The following is a 9,107-nucleotide window of genomic DNA, read 5'->3' as shown; positions in this document are numbered from 1 at the left end:
CCTAGTGGGGCTTGCTTTACCAAAGCACTCAGTTTAATGAGTCTTTCCATGACACAAAATTCTACTTGCTCCATCAGCAAATGTGACCTGTTTGGTGTGAATAATTCAGTGTTTTGCAGGGGTTCTGACTTCCACTGAGAATGCAGCACTGTCAAAGATTGTTAACTAATCCTATGGAGCAGAACTGAGCTCTGGTTCACCTCTGAGTCAGAAAAACACTTGGGAAAACAGTAAAAAGAGAATCAAAAAGAAAAGTACTTTCCCTAACTAACAACAGAAACCACTCTCTCCAAACTCTCCCCACACACATGCATATCAGTATGTGGCTCTTCTCTTCCCAAAGCCTCAAACCTAGTCTGGGGAGATTTGGGTCTAAAAAAAATTTCTGAAAATACATTTCCATGCCAAAAAAAAAAGGACTTTTAAGCAGAAAAGTCCAGCTCTGGATGAATATGCTGGCTGTCTCTGCCCAGAGGAAGTGAGGGATCTGGAAAAATGAGAAAGTCCTGATCATTTATAGCTCACAAAGTGTTTCCTTCCCCTTCTTTCTTTCTAGTTATGTGATCTTGGGCAAGTCAGTTCCCCTCTCTGGGCACATTTATAAAACTAGAGCTTTGGATAAGAGATCAGAAATTCATTTTTTTAAAAAATAATTTTATTTTTATTTATTATTTTTGGCTGTGTTGGGTCTTCGTTGCTGCACGCGGGCTTTCTCTAGTTGCGGTGAGCAGGGGCTACTCTTCGTTGCAGTGCGCGGGCTTCTCATTGCGGTGGCTTCTCTTGTTGCGGAGCAGGGGCTCTAGGCGCGTGGGATTCAGTAGTCGTGGCTCGCAGGCTCTAGAGCACAGGCTCAGTAGTTATGGGTCACGGGCTTAGTTGCTCCGCAGCATGTGGGATCTTCCCGGGCCAGGGCTTGAACCCGTGTCCCCTGCATTGGCAGGCAGATTCTTAACTACTGCGCCACCAGGGAAACCCGAGATCAGAAATTCTTAACCAAGAACTCTGGGTGGTCCATGTGTGGTCAGTGAAATCTCTGAAGTACTGTGCAAAATTCTGTTCACATTTGGTAAAGGGGAGAGGCTCTATAGCTTCCATCAGATTCTCAAAAGTGTCCATGACCTCTGATCTTTCAAGCTTTGGAGCCAAATTAGGAAGCTCAATCACTGGATGCAGCAAGTCTGTGTTTGTGCACGGGCTTCTATCAGGGGGATAAGATGTTCATTCATTTTTTCATTCCACAAATATTTAGAGCCCTCTGGGGTGCTAAGCCCTCTGCTACTCACTGACCTCCTGGAGCTCACAGTCTAGGAGATAGACAACAGAAAAACAGTCACAAATAATTCTGATTACCAAATATGACAAGGCCTCTGAAGGTCACTGAGAATTTTGGTGAGAGATCAGAAGTGACCCATTTTTTCTTCACTGCCACATCCCATACATCCATTGAGTGGTGGACTCCAAAAATAGTTCACCTCTTCTGATCCTCACTGCCACCACCCTTGTCTGAGCCCTGAACCCCAGAACCCTCTTGCGCCTGAACCCTCGCAACCCTCTTCTCTTTGCTTCCATTCTTTCCCATAACTGGAATGTCGAGACCCATGGAGAAGAGAGTGGGGGGTGTGTAGAATCCAGTCATGTGCTACATTTGATATGAAATCAGACAGTACAGTTCCTGTGCGGGCAGAACCCTCAGGCTCTAGGGAAGGGAGTGGGGGAAGGGGTGCTCCAGGGGTGCTCCAGGTACTCAAGACAGAGTGGTGGGGAAAGCATTTGCCTCCTCGAGGTGAGAACTTTGAAAGACAAGGCTCACTTGGATGTGTAATGTATAGCATTGGGGAAAAAAATAACATTATTCGTCTGACATCACACCTGGTGTTGCACAAAACAAAACAGAGTCAGAGCACTTATGGCTGAAGCTGTTGATTCTCAGCCCACAACACGATTCAGAACAGTCTAAATAAAGCAAGCAAGCAAATTCAAACCCACAAACCAGGCAAATTAAGGAGTGATTACATCCATTTGTGTTTCAGAAGCACTCTGATTTGCAAAGGGCTGTCTTTAAATAGCATCCCTTGGAGTGTTTACAAATCTGTAACTGCTCGCTGGAAAGGCCAAAGATGGGGAGGGATACCTAAAACTAAAGGTGTAAAATCCCTGGCCAGTTGAAGGCCATTCTAAGGAATGTACGACCTGATTTAAAGCTATATATAACATATTGAGGAATCTACGATGTAAACTGCGACCATCAATATTGGGAGCAGGGCGGGGTCTGGATTCTTATTTGAGAAAATGCACATTAAAGATTTTATATGCACATGGCTCATAATAAGTACTCAGTAAGTGTCAACCATCATCTTCATTCCCTAAGCTCCAATACCAGCTGGGTGTCATTCACTTCAGTCCAATTCAATTCAATTCAGTTCAGACACTAACTCCCTGGAATTAGTGCAGACCCTACAGACTAAGGGGCTTAGCTCCACTAGACTGCCCCTACTTCAGACACCAACCACAAGTCCCAGGTGTCCCCTAGCCACTCATGCTTCTGCTACAAATTTGGGGTTTCCCATAATTCCCTTTGAGGTTTGGTAATTCACTAGAACAACTCAAGGAATTCACTGCATGCACTATACTCAAAACTACAGTTTTATTATAAAGGATACAACTCAAGAACAGCTGATTGGAAGAGATGCATAAGGCAAGGTAGGGGAGGGGGCTCAGAGCTTCCATACTCCTTCTGCATGGGATCAGGGTGTACCACCCTCCCAGCACACTGATGTGTTCACCAACCGGAAAGTTCCCCTAAGCCTTGGTGTCTAAGAGTTTTTATCCAGGTTTCACTATGTCAGCATGATTGATTAAATCATTGATTTAATTCAAACCATGTGATTGAATGCAATCTCCAGCTCCCCTCCCCTCTCCAACGGTGGCTGAAAGGTTCAACCCTCCAATCACATTGTTGGTTCCCCTGGACACCAGACCCCCCCCCCGCCCCCCACCCCCCTGCCAAAAGGGGCTCATTATGAATAACAAAAGCTACTACTATCACTAAGAAATTCCAAGGATTTTGAAACACTGTGCCAGGAACCCAGAACAAAGCAGATACATTCTTTATCACATTCCCTCTGCCATGCTCTCTCCTGAAATATAAGGCTGAAGGAAGATCTTGAGAGGTCAAACTGTCCATCCTTCTGCCTCCAGGTGAGCCTGTATTTTAATCATTGAAGACAGCTGATTATCATTTTCAGAAAAAAATGACAACAACAAAATTACACAGGCTGGCAGAGTCTCCAGTCAGTCCATGTGGCTGGGCATTTCCAGATTCCCAGGGAGACACAGCAGTGGGGCCTGGCCACCTTTCTCCTCTAGGTCCCCCCATTTGCTTTGACAAGACTGCTTAAACCTCCCCTATAGCCAGAAAGAGGACTGGCCACCAAAGAGTTAACTTTTTGGAAAGATTCAAGGCAGGAGGGAAAGTGGTTCCTAGGTTCCACTGCATTAGGATGCACTGCTCCATTGTACGTGATTTTGACTGTCCCTAAGATACTTCACACCCATAAAGGTCTGTGTCTGGAAGGGTTTTCAGATTTATTACTTCTGGTGAAGGTGTCTTCCTGTACTTGAATGTACTTCATTTTCTTTCCCTGCAATTACTCCGAAGTTACATAGTCAGTAGTGCATATAATCACAGGTACTACAACCCACAGACTCCTCTTGACATTCTGAAAGGCCTTACTGGTTAGGCCTTCACAAAGCTCACACTGCCTTCTCTTACCAAGCTTGTTTTTCTTTGAAGTATCTTTTCATGTTGTCTTTTTCATTCATTCATTCAATCATGTATTCATTCACTTCTGCCTTTCCCTGGACTGCTCTCTCTATACTAACTGGTGAACTCCTCAGCCTTTGAGGTCCAGCTTAAATGTCACCTCCTCTGAGAAGCCTTCCATGATTGCCTTCAAGTCTCTGTTCTATGCTTCCATATATAGCATAAACATCAATCTGGCCATCTATCACAATCTGTTGTGGTTATGTAATTAATGCCTAACCATTTCTACTGGACTGAAAATTCACTGAGGGTAGGGAATGTGTCTAGTCCCTCTCTGGTTCCATAATGCCCACCATGACACTTGGCACTGAGTAGTCACTCAAGAAACATTTATTGAGGGAATATATAGATGGATCCTGACCTACAAGTACTGCCTATTACATCTGTAGAATACTATTGATTTCCCACTTCTCTTTTCTCTCTTGCTAATAGAACCTCAATTTGGACTAAGTAGTAGGCTTTCATGTGCCTCATGGCCCCTTTCCCAATTCCAGGGTGGTGTATGTTGGTTATTTAAATACAATTTTGGTCATTTCACAACTCTAGCCAGTGACTGGTTTAGATGTGTGAGTGTGTGCAACCCTGGCCAATGAGATGTAAAGCAAGTGTGCCTGGTGGGGGGATTCTGGGAAAAGGTTCCTTTCTTTTTTCAAAAAAATTGAAGTAGAGTTGATTTACAGTGTTGTGTTAGTTTCTGGTGTACAGCAAAGTGATTCAGTTATACATATATACGTATCTATTCTTTTTCAGATTCTTTGACCTTATAGGTTATTACAAAATATTGAGTATAGTTCCCTGTGCTATACAGTAGGTCCTTGTTGGTTATCTATTTTATATGTAGTAGTGTATATATGTTAATCCCAAACTCCTAATTTATCCCTCCTCCCCCTTTCCCCTTTGGTAACCGTAAGTTTGTTTTCTATGTCTGTGGGTCTATATTTGTTTTGTATAGAAGTTCATTTGTATCACTTTTTTAGATTCCACATAAAAGTGATATCATATGATATTTGTCTTTCCCTGTCTGACTTACTTTACTTAGTATGATAATCTCTATGTCCATCCATGTTGCCGCAAAGGGCGTTATTTCATTCTTTTTGATGGCTGAGTAATATTCCATTGTATATATACATACCACACCTTCTTTATCCATTCAATTGTCAGTGGACATATAAGTTGCTTCCATGTGTTGCCAATTGTAAATAGTGCTGCAGTGAACATTGGGATGCGTGTTATCTTTTAGAATTATGGTTTCCTCCAGATATATGCCCAAGAGTAGGATTGCAGGATCTTATGGTAACTCTATTTTTAGTTTTTTAAGGAACCTCCATACTGTTCTCCATAGTGGCTGCACCAATTTACATACCCACCAACAGTGTAGGAGGGTTCCCTTTTCTCCACACCCTCTCCAGCATTTATTATTTATAGTCTTTTGGATGATGGCCATCCTGACTGGTGTAAAAGATTCCTTTCTTGATAAAAGTTGTTGTACCAGGAGACTCTCTTTTTCCTCTTTGGATGAAATCTGGGGAGGCCAGGATGTCTCAAGCAGAACCAGCCATCCTGAGGCCCTGCAGAAGGTAGCAGTGTAAAAGAATGAAAAACAACTGTGGCTGTGAGGACACTGTTGTTCCCCGGTGACCAGCCTGGACCCACTGTAATACAGAGAATTGTTCTCTGATTTTGGTCTCTCCCTAGGAGGGGGAGGTTTAGGTATCCGTGGGAGGGGGCTGAATAATGGGTTGTTTAGAGCTTCTCAAGACCTGGAAATTCATCCACTTATTTTATAAAAGTCAGCGACCTATGTGAATGGGTTTCCTGTAGAGACAACATACAGATTTACTTTTTTTTTTTGAATTAGGGTATAGTTGTTTTACAATGTTGTGTTAGTTTCTACTGTACAGCTAAGTGAATCAGCTATATGTATATATATATCCCCTCTTTTTTGGATTTCCTTCCCATTTAAGTCACCACAGAGCATTGAGTTCCCTGTGCTATACAGAAGGTTCTCATGAGTTATCTATTTTATACATATCAGTGTATATATGTCATTCCCTATCTCCCAATTCATCCCACCCCCCTTTTCCCGCCCTGGTGTCCGTACCGGATTTACTTCTTATATTAAGTCTAATGGGACAATATTCCCCACCTTAGAAAGTGTGTTAAAAATAGTATTTATTAAAGAGGTGGCCAGGATTACCAGTGTTCTCTATACATAGTGTAGTAGACTTTCTAGTACAAGTGAGGAATATACTTTCCAGTAACTTGCCATGTGGGCACTGGGAATTCTATCCAATGGATTCTAGCCAGTGAAGTGTAAGCAGAAATGATGTGTCTCTCCTGTCCTAAGGTATTTAGGAGCTGTTATGCCACCTCTATGCTCTCTCTTCCCCTGCTGCCTCAACCTTCATAGCTGTGTATCCCGTATGGTATAGTTATAGTATCAGGCTTTTAGTCTGAAGAAAAACAGTTCTTGTGCTAAGCTACTGATTTAGGGGTTATTTTGTTACCCTATAGCTTGTGGTGACTAATACACAGAATAATATATTTGGAAAATAAAAGAAAATCTCCTGTAATCCCTGCATTATTAGAATTCAGATGGCCATGATGCTCCGTGAGATGGTCCTGGAGAAGACACCACCTCTTAACTCAGTCTTGTGGTGAACTCTCAGGAGTGTTCTAGGCTCTTCTGCATCAGTGACTTCCACCTGAATTCAAGCAGACAGGTAGCCAGGAGCTCCACAATGGGCAGATGAGAGGAGAAGCTTGGAGGGCGATGCATGGGGAGAGCCTTCATTCCACACAATCACATTATTGACAGCTGTCATCCTCATGCTGAGCTCCAGGAGAACTGGAAATCTGTGTCTGTCTGGGAGGAGCTGTGTTGTTTTCTGCTTCACGCAATGCTCTCCAAAAGTTTTCATATCCTTTCCCATTAAAGACAATTTTCATTTTTCAACTGGGCCAGTGGTGTATTTCCATCAATGACATAATATATTACCGCTCACAGATAATCCTGTGACTTTTGTTTCCAGTATTACATCTATTTTTCATAATTGAGTTTCCACAGTTAAATATTAAACCACAGTATCCTACATTTATAAAAATGGAATTATATGGCCCATGCAATTACAAAAAAGTCTGTTTTCTTTTTACTTACAATGTTATGAACATCTTTCCATGTCATTCAACATTCTTCTACAGCATCCATTTCAATGCCTGCCTAGAACCCCAACATCTGGATATATCCTCATTTATTTGATAAATCCCTGCTGCTGGACATTTAGGATGTTTCCAATTGTTCAACACTAAAGAAAAAAAAATCCTTGTAGCTAATCTTTGCTCATATCCATCATTTCTTTAGAATAAATCCCTAAAAGTGGGTTTCTCCAAAGTGTGTGCAAAAATAATTAAGGCTTCTGATCCATGTTGATAACTTGACTTTTCTAGAAAGACTAGAAAGACCGTATCAGCCTACACATGTATGAGTATCCTTTTTTCACTCTCCTGCATCACATCCTTAAAATCAGCAGGCAGAAACTGAACAGGCAACAGTCTCCTTCATGCAGGCTTTGTGTCTATGGTTAATGATCTGTAGCTACTATTGACTCTATTTTCTTTCCTTTGTTTTTTTATTACTCAAATAACTTCAAAGAGACTTTTAAAGAGGTCTTGTGAATTTAGTTTCTATGGTTTGAATTCCTTCATTAGTTGCATCTTCTGACTCTTGTGGGGGCTTGGTTTCTTTACGTACTTTATAATTTTTAACTGTGAGCTCATCTTCAGTGGGAATTTTTTTCTTTGGGATTCCCAGGGAGCCAAGATTGGGGAACCTCATGGCACAGCCTTGATATTTAAATTTCTCTCAGTGCGTCTCTTACTACCTGTGGTTGGGGGTGGCCAATTCACCTGAAAGCTATGTGCTTAAGCCACTAGGTAGAGCTTTATAGTGCCCCTTTCATGGATAGAAAGCCCTTCCTGCTTTGGGCCGTATCAGCTCCCATCCTGTGGCTGCAGCTCTGCTCTCCAGGCATTCGTATTATGACTCTCTAGGTATATGCAGTTCTGATATCACATGGACCTTTGGGCTCATTTAGTTTGCTTGTCCTTTCTGGCACCTGGGATTCTCTTTTCCTTTATTTTTGATCTGAGCTATGTATGTGAAGTTTTGATGTTATATTTTATCCAGCATTCCTATGGATTTGGAGTGTTGAGAGGGCTCTGATGTCAGCTCAGCTACTGTATTGGTTGGAGGTCTCTGAGCTCTTCCTATGCCCTTAGGGCTGATTTGACACTCTTTGATGGTGGCCAGAGGCAGGAGAGCAGTTGAAGCAACAATCTCTGCAATTGTTAAGAAGTCAACACAGGTAGAACTCTTGAGACTACATGGATTCATGAACACATGGCTTATTTCAAGAGTCACAGCCATGTTACTGGGGGAAGAAAAGAAGCATGCCCCATGCCAAGAAATCCTTGAGCTCCTGGTTCAGTGCATCCCTTGTTATCCACAGCCTTATAAACAAAAACAATTAATATAGCAACCCACTGTAGAGTGCCAGGAGCTGCTGTAAAAAACACGTTGCGTAGATTAACCCATTTAATCATCACAAAAACCCAATGAGATAGAAATTTTTATTACCCCCCCCACCCATTTTACAAATGAAGAGACTGGTCCAGAGAGGTTGAGCAACATGCCTGAGGTCACAGAGCTATGAAATGGCCGAGATGGGATTTGAACCCAGGCAGTCCAACTCCAGATCTCGTAGTCCTGACCACTATGACACAGGCATGATCTTTCCTTGTCTTCTGCATAACATCCTCTCAAACTTCACTCTAAAATCTTCCTCTTGAGATGTCCTCGGTGTTCATTCTCTTCTTTTTCATTATTAAGCCTTTTCATCTAATTCTACTGATCCAGTACATTCTATTTCTAGCAGCAAGAGATAACTTAAACAACCACATGATTATACCTCTCCTGTCCTTCTCCCTCCACCCTCTTTCTCACAGAACTACTTATGAGGCACATTTACCATCCTTAATTAACTAAATGCATTCTCCCCTTTGTAATAAATTAATTCCCCCTCCTGAGCAGTACCACCATCAACCTCTCTGTAGCAGCTGGGTGAACCCCAGCAGGTTACATTAGCAAGCAGAATTTCCAGGTGTACTGGGTCCTGGCTCCCCTTGCTACCTGTCCTACAAGAAAGCACAGACACTGTGCTGTTCAGCCATGTCTGTACAGTGCAGCTGTATGCGGAGGTTTAAAAGAATGCAGACTCCTTGCTCC

This window comes from Balaenoptera borealis (assembly GCF_965194805.1).
Source record: "Balaenoptera borealis genome assembly, chromosome: 14".
NCBI lineage: Eukaryota > Metazoa > Chordata > Mammalia > Artiodactyla > Balaenopteridae > Balaenoptera > Balaenoptera borealis.
Note: the sequence above shows the minus strand (reverse complement) of the source record.